The following is a 17,896-nucleotide window of genomic DNA, read 5'->3' on the forward strand; positions in this document are numbered from 1 at the left end:
TTGTGCACCATCACAAAGTGTGCCAGCTTGTGCACCATCTCGTGGTGTGTCAGCTCGAGCTGTGCCAACTCATGTTCCATTTATGGTTTCCAGCTGACTGTGTGCCAGCTCGTCTACCAATTTGAGGTGTACCAGCTCCATGTGTTGTATCAGGAAGTCCTCAGTCCTGTTAATTTAACTGGAAGGAAAGTGCACATCAATCGCCTTGTGATTCTAACAATTCACATCTCCTACCTCAATGTTCCTCTTCCAGGTCATTGGATGGTCAAATTCATTGTCATAGTCTGCTGAACCTTTAAGGAAACAAATAAAATGGTCACCCTCCAGCCTTCTTTCCTGCTCTGGTGAATTTATAGAGAAAAGTTCCTTTTAGGTTTCGACTTGCAGGAGTTCAGGCCCAGCCCTTTCCTCTGAAATACGTTCGGCCCCAGGCTTCATTACCATCCAGCCATTCATCAGAGGCACAATTGAGTTGAGAGATGATTAGGATTGTGGAGAGAGCATAATTGAATTGGGAGAGGGGAGGTGATTAGAATGCTGGGTGACTTGGAGGGGAACCTCCAGGTGGTGGGGTTCCCAGGTATCTGCTGCCCTTGTCCTTCTAGATGGTAGAGGTTGTGGGTTTGGAAGGTGCTGCCTAAGGAGCCTTGGTGAGTTGCTGCAGTGCATCTTGTAGATGGTACACACGGCTGCTACTGTGCGTTGATGGTGGAGGGAGTGAATGTTTGTGGAAGGGGAGCCAATCAACCCTCTATTCCCATCCTATTCATGTATTTGTCAAGATGCCCCTTAAATGTCACTATCGTCCCTGTTTCCACCACCTCCTCCGGCAGCGAGTTCCAGGCACCCACTACCCTCTGTGTAAAAAACTTGCCTCGTACATCTCCTCTAAACCTTGCCCCTCGCACCTTAAACCTACGCCCCCTAGTAATTGGAGTATTGTGTTCAGTTTTGATCTCCTTACCTGAGAAAGGACATACTGGCACTGGGGGGGGTGCAGAGGAGATTCACGAGGTTAATCCCAGAGCTGAAGGGGTTGGATTATGAGGAGAGGTTGAGTAGACTGGGACTGTACTTGTTGGAATTTAGAAGGATGAGGGGGGATCTTATAGAAACATTTAAAATTATGAAGGGAATAGATAGGATAGATGCGGGCAGGTTGTTTCCACTGGCGGGTGAAAGCAGAACTAGGGGGCATAGCCTCAAAATAAGGGGAAGTAATAATAATAATAGCTTATTGTCACAAGTAGGCTTCAATGAAGTAACTGTGAAAAGCCACAAGTCGCCACATTCCGGCGCCTGTTCGGGGAGGCCGGAATGGGAATTGAACCGTGCTGCTGGCCTTGTTCTGCATTACGAGCCAGCTGTTTAGCCTAATGTGCTAAACCAGCCCCAGTAGATTTAGGACTGAGTTTAGGAGGAACTTTTTCACCCAAAGGGTTGTGAATCCATGGAATTCCTTGCCCAGTGAAGCAGTTGAGGCTCTTTCATTACATGTTTTTAAGGTAAAGATGGATAGTTTTTTGAAGAATAAAGGGATTAAAGGTTATGGTGTTCAGGCCGGAAAGTGGAGCTGAGTCCACAAAAGATCAGCCATGATCTAATTGAATGGCGGAGCAGGCTCGAGGGGCCAGATGGCCGACTCCTGCTCCTAGTCCTTATGTTCTTAAAAGCCCCTTCTTACCATTTGCGAGGGTGCTTCGCGTTGCATTTTCTTTCAATTGTTTCTTTCTTTCTCGCACTTCTGTACACTTCTCCATCCTCATTTGAAGTCCTGAAAATACAGAAGAAATGCCATGTGAAAGCAGCAAAAGGTGGATGTAGACTGTGTTGTGTGACCCGTGGTATCTTTCATGGTCGCATCTACCTTGTACTAAGTGTACTGTCAATGATGTGTCCCATGAGCTGTAGGTACTGTTTACTGAGTGCAGTATATATGGCATGTACTCTGAGCCACATGTACTTTGTGCTCCACGCAGAATTAGAGAAACTTACAGCAGAGGGCATACGGCATATCTGTCCTCTGCTGGCACTTTGCAAGCACTGTTGGGCAGGATTCTCCCAACGGGAGTCTAAATGCCGACGCCGGATTAAAAACCGGAGTGTTTTACTCCGGCGTCGGCGCCCATTCCCAGACCCCCTATTCTCCCCCCCCCCTCCATGGGGCCTAGTAGGGGCGTTGCGCGGTTTACAAGGGCGGGGCCTCGGTGTGGCGTCAGAGACCCTGCGCCGCGTAAAAGATGCGGTGCCTTGGGTCCCGCGCATGCGCAATTGGGCTGGCGCCAATTGGCGCATGCGCGGTTACCTAGCAGAGCGCTCCGGGCCCTCACCAACATGGCGCTGGGGTTCTGGGGCTGGCCGCGGAAGGAAGTAGGCCCGGAGGGGGAGAGGCCGGCCCGGCGATCGGTGAGCCCCGATCGCGGGCCATACCCCATCGGAGGCCCCCCCCCCGGGAACGGAGCACCCTTCCCCCCCCCCCCCCCCACAGGCCGCCCCCCCAAGCCTTCGCGACGAGTACCCGCCGGCAGCGACCAGGTGTGGACAGCGCCGGCGGGACTCGGCCGTTTACGCGCGGCCGCTCGGCCCATCCGGGCTGGAGAATCGCCGCTCGCCATTTGATTCTCCGAGCGGCCCGGCGCAATTCGCACGGCGCTGGTTTCGGGAGGGTGGGAGAATCGCGTGCAGGTGTCGGGGTGGCGTGGCGTGATTTGCGCGACACCCCGGCGATTCTCCCACCCGGTGAGGGTGGGGGGGTGAGAATACCGCCCTGTTGTATTTAATCCCACTGCCCGCCATTCTGCCCACAACTCTGTCAGTTCCTCACCCTAATATCTGCGAAAGCCCCGTGAGATATTCCGTGAAAACCAAAGTGAAAACACAGAGAGAGTTCTGGAAAGGGGGTGCATGGAATTCCTGGCTATGAGGTCGTTAGACTTCTGGGAAATTAGCTAACTTGAGGCTGCTAAGGAGACAGAGTTGAGATGCAAGGCGAAACAATGAATTGGGCCGCGACTTAGCACTGCTATGGAGATGGGAGCTTGATAACCAGAAAGGGCAAATAGCAACTAAATGGGGTATCAGGGTACATCTTGTGGTGTTGCACAAACGGATGAAGAATTGTTCATCTGATTCAGTTATGCAGAGGAAGGGAGAACAGAGAAGGCACATTTACAAGGAGCGGTGTTTGTATGTAATCGAGTTAAATGACAGACAGCAGAAGGCAGCATTAGAGTAGGGATTGTGAATTGGGCAGTTTTACAGCTGCTGTTTCCGTTTGCCGGAGACGTTAAGACCATTTGGTGGGATTTATGAAAGGTGTCGGGCAAACGAGCCTCTGGGGAAACTGCCATCAAGTCTGACACGAACCGAGCTAAAGAGGCTCAGGAAGGAGTGTGCCAGATGGGTGTTAACCATATCCAGGGACTTCAGGACATATATGGCCTGCTACTGAAAGTGAATCAAAGGCCAAACCCATTGATGAGAAAAGTGAGAGAGCCTGCCAAAGACTGAGTTGGAAAGATGGTGAGATTTCACATGATAACACATCTGTGCAGTGAGTAATGGCCTTTCACATCTTTTGTTCTCTCTGGGGACTGCCATTAGCACTCTTTCCCCTTGGTTTCTATGGCCATTAGCACCCGGTTTCCCTGGGTTTCTGTGGCTATGACTCATAGAATATACAGTGCAGAAGGAGGCCATTCAGCCCATCAAGTCTGCACCGACCCACTTAAGCCCTCACTTCCATCCTATCCCCGTAACCCCATAACCCCTCCTAACCTTTTTGGTCACCAAGGGCAATTTATCGCGGGCAATCCACCTAACCTACACGTCTTTGGACTGTGGGAGGAAACCGGAGCACCCGGAGGAAACCCACGCAGACACGGGGAGAACGTGCAGACTCCGCACAAACAGTGACCCAGTGAGGAATCGAACCTGGGACCCTGGCGCTGTGAAACCACAGTGCTAGCCACTGTGCTACCGTGCTGCCCTGAATGGGAGGTGCTTGTAATTTCTTGAGGTATATATTTCTTGTAATGACTATTTAGAGTGATATTAATCAAATGCTAAATCATTTGTCTATTTCAGCCTGCTTAATTTCATGTTGATTTTAGGATTTCAGTCAAAGATTTAAGAAGTGAATTCTCCTCCATCGATTCTGATTGTTATTGGGAGATTCCTTTATTGTCAGGTTACAGTTCTACGCATGTGACAAAATTGTATAATTTATGCTTTACTGTCTTTCTATATTGTCTATAAAGTCCATCACTCCTCCACACTGAACTCCGTAATTCTGCTCCGTTTTCCATCATGTCTGGTACCCTAAAGACTAAAACTATCCCCCATCCCTTGACTCAAGATTCAAAATATTTACTAACTGAACACCAAAGTCTAAGTTGTTTACAAAAATTGTGAAGAATAAAGGATCAAAACATGATTATTGGTGATGACCATTGAAAGCTATTCACAAAATCCACCCATCTGGTTCCCCTTACAGATCCAATTCTGTATTTAATACCGCTCTCCATCCTGTACTTCCCATCACCACCCTCTGCTTCACATTACTGAGCCAATTCTGTATCTATAAGGTTAGGTGGATTGGCCATGCTAAATTGTCCCTTAGTGTCCAAAGATGTGCAGGTTAGGTGGATTGGCCATGATAAATTGTCCCTCAGTGTCCAAAGATGTACAGGTTAGGTGGATTGGCCATGATAAATTGTCCCTTAGTGTCCAAAGATGTGCAGGTTAGGTGGATTGGCCATGCCAAATTGTCCCTTAGTGTCCAAAGATATGCAGGTTAGGTGGATTGGCCATGTTAAATTGTCCCTTAGTGTCCAAAGATGTGCAGGTTAGGTGGATTGACCATGTTAAATTGTCCCTTAGTGTCCAAAGATGTGCAGGTTAGGTGGATTGGCCATGTTAAATTGTCCCTTAGTGTCCAAAGATGTACAGGTTAGGTGAATTGGCCATGATAAATTGTCCCTTAGTGTCCAAAGATGTGCAGGTTAGGTGGATTTGCCAATCAAATTGTCCCTTAGTGTCCAAAGATGTACAGGTTGGGTGGATTGGCCATGCCAAATTGTCCCTTAGTGTCCAAAAGGTTGGGTGGGGTTACGGTGATAGAATGGGGGAGTGGGCCTAGGTAGGGTGCTCTTTCAGAGGGTCAGTGCAGACTCAATGGGCCGAATGGCCTCCTTGAGCACTGCAGCAATTCTATGGTTCTATGGAATACGGATATGAACCTGTGATGCCAACACCACTGAAGCAGAAAAAATCTGGCTTCATCTCCTCGAGGGCCTGCTGTGTCACTGACTCCGGAGGACTGTACCTCCGTACCGCCGAGTGGCTCTGAGGATAACTCTTCGCACATCATAGTCCTGCTCGTCTGAGTCTACAGGAGCCAGTACTGTGAACCGTTCTTGAAAGTAGTTGGCACCAGAGAGATTATGCACTGTTTGCACTTAACTCCCAGATGTCCTTCACCCAATGGAATTGACTTTGACCTGGAGATAACACTCTGCAGCCAGAAGTCCATCCGTCTGTGCTCCACTTGTATTGAATAACCAGTGTTGAACAGTAATGATCGATCTACTCAGAACCAAACACACAGCTCAAGGTGGGTCTGGCCAGAGCTCTGAATTTGAATATCTGGACAAGGAGCAGGAGGCCACTCAGCCCCTCGAGCCTACTATCCCATTCAATAAGATTGTATCTGATCTGATTGTAAGCTCAGCCCCACATTCCTGCCGACCCCCCGATAACCTTTCACCCCCCATGTTAATCAAGAATCTAACTGGCTCTGCCTTAAAAATAGTCAAAGATTCTGCTTCCACTGCCTGTTGAGGACGAGAGTTGCAGTGACTGACCCCCTCTGAGAGAAAACATTTCTCCCCATCTCCGTTTTAAATGACGACTCCTTATTTTTAAACAGTGACCCCGAGTTCCAGATTCTCCCACAAGAGGAAACATCCTCTCCACATCCACCCTGTCAATACCCCTCAGGGTGTTAAAGGTTCCAATCAAGTCGCCTCTTACTCTTCAAAACTCCAGTGGATGCAAACCCAACCTCTCCAACCTTTCCTCATAAGACAACCAGCCCATTCCTGGGATTAGTCTAATAAACCTTCTCTGAACTGCTCCTCACACATTTCCATCTTCCCTTAGATAAGGAGACAAATACTGTTCACAATACTCCAGATGTGGTCTCACCAACGCCCCGTACAACTGAAACACAACCTCCCTGCTTTTATATTCAATTCCCCTCACAGTAAACAATAACATTCTATTCACTTTCCTAATTACTCGCTGTACCTGCAGACTAACCTTTTGTGATTCATGCACTCGGACCCCCAGATCCCTCTGTACTCCGAGCTCTGCAATCTCTCACCATTTAGAGAATCAGCTTCTTTTTTATTTGTGCTGCCAAAATGGGCAATTCCACATTTTCCCACATTATATTCCATTTTCCAGATTTTTGCCCATTCACTGAACCGATCTGTGTCCCTTTGGAGCCTCCTTATGTCCTCTTCACAATTTACTTTACTCAATTCGGCCCATCGAGTCTGCACTGACCCTTCGAAAGACCACTCGACTTAGGCCCAATCCCCCACCCTAACCCTGTAAACCCCACCCAACCGTTGCATATTTAGGGGCAAATTAGCATAGCCAATCCACCTAACCTGCCCATCTTTGCACTGTGGGAGGAAACCGGAGCCGGGGCCCTGGCGCTGTGAGGCAGCAGTGCTAACCACTTTGCCGCTGTTAACTAACTAATCTTTTATCCATGCCAATATATTACCCCCTACACCTTGAGCCTTTATTTTATGCAATAACCTTTGATGTGACATCTTATCAAATGCTTTCTCAAATCTAAATCCATTCAGTACATCCACCGGTTCCCCTTCATCCACATGTACATGTACATGTGGCTCCTTCAAATATCTCCAATGGGTTGGTTCAACATGATTTCCCTTTTACAAGACCATGTTGACTCTGCCTGTTTGCTTTGAACGTATCTAAGTGCCCTGCCATAGCATCTTTAATAATGGCTTCTAATATTTCCATACAACTGATGTTAGAGTAACTGGCCTGTAGGTGCCTACTTTCTGTCTCCCTCCCTTTTTGAATAAATTAGTTACATATATAATTTAAACATGATGAACATTAGACATCATGGCTGGAATTTTCTGGCTGTTAATGCCGGCGGGATCTTCCGGTCCTCCCAATGGTGCACGGATTTCCCGGAAGCAAGGGGTGCATTCAACGGGGAACCTCATTAACAATGGTGAGAACAGAAGATCCCATCCCCCGGCCAATGGCTGGCTGACTCCGCCGCCATGAAACACGCGGTGGATTGCGCGGTAAACCCCGCCCATTGTTCTAAGTTTAGCCAGAACAGGTTGGTTGAGTACAGTCCGTTCTCTGCTTATTCCAAGCATCTGAAGGGTCCCAGTGTCTGATATGATCCACCAATTATTGGGATGTACGGCCTTTATACCTGGCATCACACAGTCATTGAAATTCATATAACGCATTGCTCATTTGTGCGATCAGCAGAACGTCTTCTTGTCTTGATGGCAGCATCCTGTTAGCAATGATTACTACTCCTCTTACTACTGTGAAAGGGCTAACCATCTGATGCTCAAATTTTTAAATTATAGGCCGTACGTCCCAACGTCTAGTGGATTGTATCAATCCCTTCAAACCATACTCAACTAACCCATGCTTGGAAAGCTCAGCACATAATATCAATTGTTAGATGAGATTCCGCGATTGGACAGTACCTGCTGAGCAACCCTGAGTGCGCTAAAGGTTACACCTATTTAAGGCTATCAGTCGGGCTCACAATATAGCTCACTTACACTTGCTAGAAGTGACATATATTCACAGGCAGGGACCTGTCCCTCTGCAAGCAAAAGTAACATGTCCGGGCATTGCACCTTCTCTGAATAAACAAAAGCATGGGGGACAATAGCTCCCTGGGGCATTCGCTATAGAAATATCTCAACCAATCAGAGCCGACTTGTCAACCAATCGGCACTCCTTTTCTAGTGCACCATTGATTGTTGTTCCCTTTGAAATTTGGCATTCTTACATCTGCCCTGATGGATGCAAGATGAAAAGCTTCGACGGATGTCTCTTTTCTTTCCAGAAATATTCAAAATCCTGTGCTCCCGACTGATTATTTGCACACCACCCTGACTTGGAAATATATCGGCCGTTCCTTCACTGTCGCTGGGGCAACATCCTGGAACGCTCTCCCTAACAGCACAGTGGGTGTACCTACACCACATGGGCTGCAGCGGTTCAAGAAGGCAGCTCACCACCACCTTCTGAAGGGGCAATTAGGGATGGGTCCCAAATGCTGGGCCTAGCCCATGTCCCATGAACTCAATAAAAAAGTCCCAGGCATCGTTGCAGTGTAAGGTAGGGGCTAATTGCTCTGTCTTAAAGTCTACTATTTCTACGCTGCAATTGATTTCTCCATACCGTGATAATATTAATCTTTAATCCACCTGATAAGCAGAGAAGTGAAAGTTAATTTAAATTATCACTGGGACTGTGGAGTTTTCACTACTTCAATAAACATAATTTTTAAACTGCCAGGCCATACTGACTTATATTTCAGAGAACCTTAATCAGCGGCGAACAAGGTCGGAAAATCAGTTCGTTCTGTGCATCTGAAACATCTGGATTGAGGTCATCCTGTGAATTGAAGCCGGGAAGAAAATGGTAGGGGATGTTACAAAACGAAGGTTCACTTGATGAAATAGCAATTCTAGTTAACAAGACTGAAACTATTGATAAGATAACAAAGCAAAGGACTATGCTTCTATGATCTTGTGACTATTGTGAAGAAAGGTCTTGTTAATTAAGGGCAGACGATCATAGTTCAGGGACAAATCAATTAAATTCTCCTTCTGTTTTAGTCTGTGTGCGTTGGCCAAGGAAGGTGCATTCATAACGCTACCAACCAGGTCGATTGTCAACTTGTAAACCTTCCAACATGCACAGGCGGTAAAAGCGGTAGACGTACCTGGTCAGCCATGTGATGGAGCGAATATTGCAGCCTCTACCATCAATCATTGTCCATATCTCCAGCTACAACATGTGCGTCATGTGACAGCAACTCGGACTCCTTCGGGTAGGGACGGGGTGGGTAAGGGGGGTACGGTTGGCTCAGTTGCCCGGGAGACCAGTGTGCATCAGATTGGTGCCAACAGCATGGGGTCCGATCCCTGTCTTGGGTGGATTCAGGACCTGTCTTCTTGTCCTAACTACTGGAGGTCATGGGTCAGATCGACCTCTGTTCAGATAACTGAAGATCATTTATTTTCCAATCAAGGGACAATTTAGCGTGGCCAATCCACCCAGCCTGCACATCTTTTGGATTGTGGGGGTGAAACCCACGTAGACACGGGGAGAATGTGCAAACTCCACACGGACAGTGACCCGAGGCCGGGATTGAACCCAAACCTCGGCGCGTGAAGCAGCAGTGCTAACCACTGCGTCACCGTGCTGCCCCTCTGAAGAAGACAATTAAGTTGCGCCGAAAAGTTTGGAGTTTCACCTGGAGAGAGGGCGAGAGACTTTAAATATTGTCGATTTGGATTCTTAACGGGCAAAGTTGAGCTCAACACTGTCACGTGGTTTGAATGTATAAATAATACTATTGATTTCAGGGATAAATGATCAATAAGATTCCCTTCTCCAGCACGATCACTTCCTGTTCTCTCCACTCGCAGACCAGGAACTTTCTGAAGAATGTGTCTTTACCGGCTCCCGGTAACTGCCATCCCTCCTGGCCCCCACACACTAAATCTTTTCTTTCCACACTTTTTGGAATCGAATCATTTCCAATAATGTTTATCTACCTGAGCTGCATCTCACCATCCGTAACGGAGCTGAGAGGTACTGAAGCCCATCACAGCCAACCACTGAGTGCAGGAGCTAACACTGAGACACACGTAGGCCTTGGAGTCGTCAGTCACGATACCCATTGTCTGACCCATGACAGCCCTGGAAGGCCGCAGCCTCAGCAGCAGTTGACGGTGACGGGGGCTGAATTACAGTTTCCTTTAGTGACACCCCCACCCCCACCCCCTTAAACACCCGGTGTCAGAAGGGGAACAGTGAGCCAATCATCTTGTCCATCGTCAATGAGCTGTCAGTGGCGTTGGAAGTGAGGTGGACATGTCGTGGGGAGATTCACATTAGGGCGGCACGGTAGCACAGTGGTTAGCACTGTTGCTTTGCAGCTCCAAGATCCCAGGTTCGATTCCCGGCTTGGGTCACTGTCTGTGCGGAGTCTGCACGTTCTCCCCGTGTCTGCGTGGGTTTCCTCCGGGTGCTCTGGTTTCCTCCCACAGTCCAAAGATGTGCAGGTTAGATGTATTGGCCGTGATAAATTGCCCTTAAGTGTCCAAAAATGGCTACGTGGGGTTACTGGGTTACATGGATAGAGTGGAGGCGTGGGCTCAAGACGGGTGCTCTTTCCAAGGGCCGGTGCAGACTCGATGGGCCGAATGGCCTCCTTCTGCACTGTAACTTTTTTTTTTTTAATTTAGATTATCCAATTATTTTTTCCAATTAAGGAGCAATTTAGCATGGCCAATCCACCTACTCTGCACATTTTTGGGTTGTGGGGGCGAAACCCACGCAGACACGGGGAGAATGTGCAAACTCCACACAGACAGTGACCCAGGGCCGGGATTCGAACCTGGGACCTCAGCGCCGTGAGGCGGTTGTGCTAACCACTAGGCCACCGTGCTGCCCTCTTCTGCACTGTAACTTTTCTGTAACTGCCGATACTCACTGCCGGGGCTCAGTTAAGAGGTACAAGAGGGTGGGACATTCGAACATCTGAATTCGGAGCAGGAGGAAGCCACTCAGCCCCTCGAGCCTGCTATCCCATTCAATAAGATTGTGCCTGACCTGATTGCATCCTCAACCTCATATTCCTGCCGACCCCCAATAGTCTTTCAGCCCTCCCCTCCCCCTTGTAAGTCAAGAATCTATCCACCTCTGCCTTAAAAATATTCAAAGATTCTGCTTCCACTGCCTTTGAGGACGAGAGTTCCAGAGACTCAGCCCCTCTGAGTGAAAACATTTCTCCTCATCTCCGTTTGAAATGACAGCCCCTTATTTTTAAACAGTGACCTCCCCCTCATCCTAGACTCCCCCACAAGAGGAAACATCCTCTCCACACCCACCCTGTTGCCATGTTCTTCTGCACTGGCTGGTAGGAATGATGCACTACAGAACATCTAGTTCTTAACGAGTTAAGATAATTTATTATAAATCAAATGCGTGGTGAAAATAACTGGAGCAAATATATTACAAACTACTAGCTCGAGCCACTGTAAAATATGTCTATCCACCAACACGGCTTACTCCCAGCTCCCCGAGGAACATGGTAGGTTTACACTGCCACCTACTGGTCGGAGGTTGCGTACATTATTATTTTCATTTGGATTTAGATTTCTTTGGATTTGTTTATTGTCACGTGTACAAAATACAGTGAAAGGTATTGTTCTGCGTGCAGCTCAGACAGATCATTCCGTACATGAAAAGAAAATACATAAAATACACAATGTACATAAAATACATAATGTAAATACATAGGCATAGGCATCAGGTGAAGCATACGGAGTGTCGTACTACTCAGTAGAGAATATGTGTGAAGGGATCAGATCAGTCCATAAGAGGGTCATTTAGGAGTCTGGTGACACCGGGGAAGAAGCTGCTTTTGAATCTGTTCGTGCGTGTTCTTAGACTTCTGTATCTCCTGCCCGATGGAAGAAGTTGGAAGAGTGAGTAAGCCGGGTGGGAGGGGTCTTTGATTATGCTGCCCGCTTTCCCCAGGCAGCGGGAGGTATAGATGGAATTAATGGATGGGAGGCAGGTTAGTGTGATGGACTGGGCGGTGTTCACGACTCTCTGAAGTTCCTTGCGGTCCTGGGCCGAGCAGTTGCCATACCCAGGCTGTGATACAGCCAGATAGGATACTTTCTATGGTGCATCTGTAAAAGTTGGTAACGGTTAATGTGGGCATGCCGAATTTCCTTAATTTCCTGAGGAAGTATAGGCACTGTTGTGCTTTCTTAGTGGTAGCATCGACGTGGGTGGACCAGGACAGATTTTTGGAGATGTGCACCCCTAGGAATGTGAAACTGCCAACCATCTCCACCTCGGCCCCATTGATGCTGACAGGGGTGTGTACAGTACTTTGCTTCCTGACGCCAATGACCAGCTCTTTAGTTTTGTTGGCATTGAGGGAGAGATTGTTGTCGCTGCACCACTCCACTAGGTTCTCTATCTCCCTCCTGTATTCAGACTCGTTATTCGAGATCCGACCCACTATGGTCGTATCATCAGCAAACTTGTAGATGGAGTTGGAACCAAATTTTGCCACGCAGTAATGTGTGTACAGGGAGTAGAGTAGGGGGCTAAGTACGCAGCCTTGCGGGGCCCCGGTATTGAGGACTATAGTGGAGGAGGTGTTGCTGTTTATCCTTACTGATTGTGGTCTATGGGTCAGGAAATCGAGGATTCAGTTGCAGAGGGAGGAGCCAAGTCCTAGGTTTTGGAGCTTTGATATGAGCTTGACTGGGATTATGGTGTTGAAGGTGGAGCTGTAGTCAATAAATAGGAGTCTGATGTAGGAGCCCTTGTTTTCGAGATGCTCTGGGGATGAGTGTAGGGCCAGGGAAATGGCATCTGCTGTGGACCGGTTGCAGCGGTATGTGAATTGCAGTGAATCAAGGCGTTCTGGGACTATGGAGATGATGCGCTTCATGATCAACCTCTCGAAGCACTTCATTACGGCTGAAGTCAGGGCCACCGGGCGGTAGTCATTGAGGCACGTTGCCTGGTTCTTCTTTGGCACCGGTATGATGGTGGTCTTCTTGAAGCAGGTGGAGACATCGGAGAGGAGTAGGGACAGGTTAAAGATGTCTGTGAATACCTCTGCCAGCTGGTCCGCACAGGCTCTGAGTGCACAACAAGGGATCCCGTCCGGACCCGTCACCTTCCGAGCATCCACTTTCAGGAATGCCGATCTGACTTCAGAAGCCGTGATGTGTATGGGTTGCTGAGGCAGTTGACAATGATTTGATGGATTCCTGCTCGAACTGAGCACAGAATGCACTGAGTTCATCGGGGAGGGGTGCGCTGCTGACAGAGATACTGCTCGGCTTCGCTTTGTAGCCCGTTATGTTGTTTAGGCCTCGCCACAACCGACAAGAGTCTGAATCGCTAGTCTGTGACTCTAGCTTGGTCTGAGATTCTCTCTTGGTGTCCCTGATATACAAGATTGCTTATGCTTATCATCACACCTGTCCGTACTCCTCAGGATCTTATATGTTTCAATCAAGCAGGATAAATCCATCCCAGCCAATTCCCGCCCTATCAGCCCACTCGCCACCATCAGCACAGTGATGGAAGGAGTCATCAACAGGGCTATCAAGCGGCACTTACTCAGCAATAACCTGCTCACGGGTACTCAGTTTGGGTTCCGCCAGGGTCACTCAGCTCCTGACCTCATTACAGCCTTGGTTCAAACATGGACAAAAGAGCTGAATGCCAGTTGAGGTGAGTGTGACTTCCCTTGACATCAAGGCAGCATTTGACCGAGTGTGGCATCAAGGAGCCCGAGCTAAACTGGAGTCAATGGGAATCAGGGGGGAAACTCTCCGCTGATTGGGGTCATACCCGGCACAAAGGAAGGTGGTTGTGGTGGTTGGAGATCAATCATCTCAGCTCCAGGGCATCACTGCAGGAGTTCCTCAGGGTAGTGTCCTAGGCCCAACCATCTTCAGCTGCTTCATCAATGACCTTCCACCGCTGTCTCTGGCGGGTAGGGTGCAGTCCGTCAAGATGACGGTGCTCCCGAGGTTTTTGTTCCTGTTCCAGTGCCTTCCCATCCTTATCCCGAAGGCCTTTTTTAGGAGAGTTAACAGGAGTATTACGGGATTTGTATGGGTGCATGGGACCCCGAGGGTGAGAAGGGTGTTTTTGGAACGGGGCAGGGATAGGGGGGGGGGCTGCCGCTGCCCAGCCTCTGTGGGTATTATTGGGCTGCCAACGCAGCGATGGTGCGTAAGTGGGTAATGGACGGGGAAGGGGCAGCATGGAAGAGGATGGAGATGGCGTCCTGCGTGGACACAAGCCTGGAGGCGCTGGTAACGGCGCCGTTGCCGCTCCCTCCAACGAGGTATACCACGAGCCCGGTGGTGGCGGCTACCCTCAAAATTTGGGGGCAATGGAGACGGCATAGGGGGGAGGTGGGGGGCTCGAGGGAGTCCCCGATACGGGGGAACCACCGGTTTGTTCCAGGGAGCATCGATGGCGGATTTCTGGGCTGGCATAGGGTAGGTATTAAGAGGTTGAGGGACCTGTTTGTGGATGGGAGGCTTGCGAGCCTGGGTGAGTTAGAGGGGAAGTTTGGGCTCCCCCCGGGGAACATGTTTAGGTACATGCAGGTTAGGGCGTTTGCCAGGCGGCAGGTGGAGGGGTTCCCTCTGTTGCCCCCAAGTGGGGTACGGGACAGGGTGCTCTCGGGGGTGTGGGTTGGAGGAGGGAGGATTTCGGACATATACCGGGTAATGCAGGAGGTAGACGAGGCCTCGGTGGAGGAGCTGAAGGGTAAATGGGAAGAGGAGCTGGGTGAGGAGATTGAGGATGGGACGTGGGTGGATGCCCTGGAGAGAGTGAATTCCTCCTCTTCCTGTGCGAGGCTTAGCCTCATACAGTTCAAGGTGCTGCACAGGGCCCACATGACAGGGACGAGGATGAGTAGGTTTTTCGGGGGCGAAGACAACTGTGCTAGGTGCTCGGGGAGCCCAGCGAACCATGCCCATATGTTTTGGGCATGCCCAGCGCTGGGGGAGTTTTGGAAGGGGGTAGCAAGGACGGTGTCGAGGGTGGTAGGATCCAGGGTCAAGCCAGGCTGGGGACTCGCAATTTTTGGGGTTGCAGTGGAGCCGGGAGTGCAGCAGGCGAAAGAGGCCGGTGTTTTTCATAGAGTTTGCAGTGCAGAAGGAGGCCATTCGGCCCATCGAGTCTGCACCAGCTCTTGGAAAGAGCACCCTACCTAAGGTCAACAACTCCACCCTATCCCCATAACCCAGTAACCCCACCCAACACTACGGCCAATTTTGGACACTGAGGGCAATTTAGCATGGCCAATCCACCTAACCTGCACATCTTTGGACTGTGGGAGGAAACCGGAGCACCCGGAGGAAACCCACGCAGACACGGGGAGAATGTGCAGACTCCGCACAGACAGTGACCCAAGCCGGGAATCGAACCTGGGACCCTGGAGCTGAGAAGCATTTGTGCTATCCACAATGCTACCGTGCTGTTCTGGCCTTTGCGTCCCTAGTAGCCCGGCGGAGGATCTTGCTTCAATGGAAGGATGCGAGGCCCCCAAGCGTGGAGGCCTGGATCAACGATATGGCGGGGTTCATCAAATTGGAGAAGGTGAAATTCGCCCAGAGGGGATCAGTACAGGGGTTCTTTAGGCGGTGGCAGCCTTTCCTGGACTTCCTGGCGGAACGGTAGGGAAATAGGCCGGCAGCAACAGCAACCGGGGTGGGGGGGGGGGGGGGGGGGGGGGGGGAGGGGGGGAGGTTTGGTTCGGTGGGAGGGGGAATTGTGTACATGGGTTTATTGGATGTGGCGGGTGTTATCTCTTTCCTTTTTGCTGTTTGCTTTTTTTGTTTTTGTAGTTGCTTTTGTAGTTGGGTGGGTGTTGGTCTTGGGTTTTTACCATGGTTGTTTTGTTAATATTGTTTTGTTGTTTATATTTTGTGAAAATCTTAATAAAAATTATTTAAAAAAAAAAAAATCAATGACCTTCCTTCCATTATAAGGTCAGAAGTGGGGATGTTTGCTGATGACTGCGCAATGTTCAGCACCATTCGTGACTCCTCAGATAATGAAGCAGTCCATGTCCAAATGCAGCAAGACCTGGACAATATCCAGGCTTGGGGCTGACAAGTGGCAAGTTACATTCGGGCCACAGAAGTGCCAGGCAATGACCATCTCATTGAGGATCTAACCATCAACCCTTGACATTCAATGACATTACCATCGCTGAATACCCACAATCGTCATCCTGGGGGTTACCATTGATCAGAAACTGAACTGGACCCAGCCATATAAATATTGTGGCTACCAGGGCAGGTCTGAGGCTGGGAATCCTGCAGTAAATAACTCACCTCCTGACCCCGCAAAGCCTGTCCACCATCTACAAGTCACAAGTCAGGAGTCATCTTGCCTGGGTGAGTGCGGCTCCAACAACACAATGTCAACACCGTCCAGGACAAAGCAGCCCCGCTTGATTGCTCCCCCCTTTCACAAACATTCACTCCCTCCACCACCGACGAACATAAAACATAGAACATACAGTGCAGAAGGAGGCCATTCGGCCCATCGAGTCTGCACCGACCCAGCCAAGCCCTCATTTCCATCCCATCCCTGTAACCCAATAACCCCTCCCAACCTTTTTTGGTCACTAAGGGCAATTTATCATTAATGACCAAAAAAGTGGCAGCCGTGTGTACCGTCTACAAGATGCACTGCAGCAACTCACCAAGGCTCCTTAGGCAGCACCTTCCAAACCCACGGCCACGACCATCTAGAAGGATAAGAGCAGCAGATACCTGGGAACCCCACCACCTGGAGGTTCCTCTCCAAGTCACTCACCATCCTGACTTGGAAATGTATCGGCCGTTCCTTCACTGTCGCTGGGGCAACTCCCTCCCTAACAGCACTGTGGATGTACCTACACCTCAGGGACTGCAGCGGTTCAAGAAGGCAGCTCACCACCACCTTCTGAAGGGTAACTAGTGATGGGCAATAAATGCTGGCCTAATCAGCGAAGCCCACATTTCATAAAAATATATAAAAAATAAACCATGCCAATTCTTACTCTTCTGGACTCCAGCCTAACCTCTCCAACCTTTTCTTGTAAGACAGCGCACCCAGTCCAGGTTTTGAGGGAGAGAATCATGTTATAAACAAGCCTTTTGAAACTATTAACCAGCTGAATCGGAAGGAGGAAAACCAGGCTTATCACTCAACTGTTCTCGTTGAATGCGATTGGATTTTGGGTGTTTGGTCGGGCGTTTGGGTAAGTTGGGTTTATGCCGTACTTACAGAGGTTCCTGCTGTCAGCTCACCCTCCTGTCTTTCTGCTGCTCCCTGTGCTTCCTGCTTTGTGTTGGAGAAATCACACAGATCGTGTTCAGAGAGCACTGTTCTTTGTACTACTTCCCAGAGATAGGCGGCTTGTTGTAATCCTAGAGGAGCTTGCAGCTATGACCTTCCAATCAGAAAGATACGTATGAGCACTTTGGCCTCATTCTTGGGACTATTTTTGTTTAACCCTCTCCTCCCTGACGTGTGGATTTCTTTTAACCACTTTGCGATGTGCAGGCTCGAATTGGCATTGCCAGATCGTTAGAAGAAAGGATTTTCATTGGCATGACACGTTTCACAATGGAGCATATTCCAAAGCAGTCCTGTTGAAGTGGAGTCCCCGTTATAATGGCAGCAATCCAGCAGGGGGAGCTGGCGGTGTCATGGTCATGTCATTGAACTGTTAATTCACCAGTTTAGGTTAATATTCTGGGAGCGTGCGTTCCAATCCCATTGCAGGCTCGATGGGCCGAGTGGCATAATTCTGCTCCTATGTTTTCTAGTCTACAGCAGCTGATAGAATTTCAATTCAGTGGATACAATCTGTGATTTCAATCTCATCTCAGTAATGGCTCCCTGAAACTAACGTCACTTTCTGTTACCGGGGGAACCAAGGTGAAAAGTGATAAAAGGAATGAAACGGGATGGATCACCCGGATCGACCCAGGCACCGGAAACGAACCCAGTCCTGTCG

At 49.2% G+C, this 17,896-nt stretch overlaps 1 long non-coding RNA gene across 1 annotated transcript; it reads right to left on the reverse strand.

Annotated features, from left to right (window-relative positions):
- Positions 1–212: 212 nt before the first annotated feature.
- On the reverse strand, positions 213–17,500 carry LOC119958260. The gene is made up of 3 exons (XR_005458991.1): positions 17,161–17,500; positions 1,685–1,774; positions 213–293 (listed from the first exon to the last, which is right to left on the reverse strand). It is a non-coding gene; the product is annotated as an uncharacterized LOC119958260 (long non-coding RNA).
- Positions 17,501–17,896: the final 396 nt, after the last annotated feature.

Source organism: Scyliorhinus canicula, chromosome 28 (genome assembly GCF_902713615.1).
Source record: "Scyliorhinus canicula chromosome 28, sScyCan1.1, whole genome shotgun sequence".
NCBI lineage: Eukaryota > Metazoa > Chordata > Chondrichthyes > Carcharhiniformes > Scyliorhinidae > Scyliorhinus > Scyliorhinus canicula.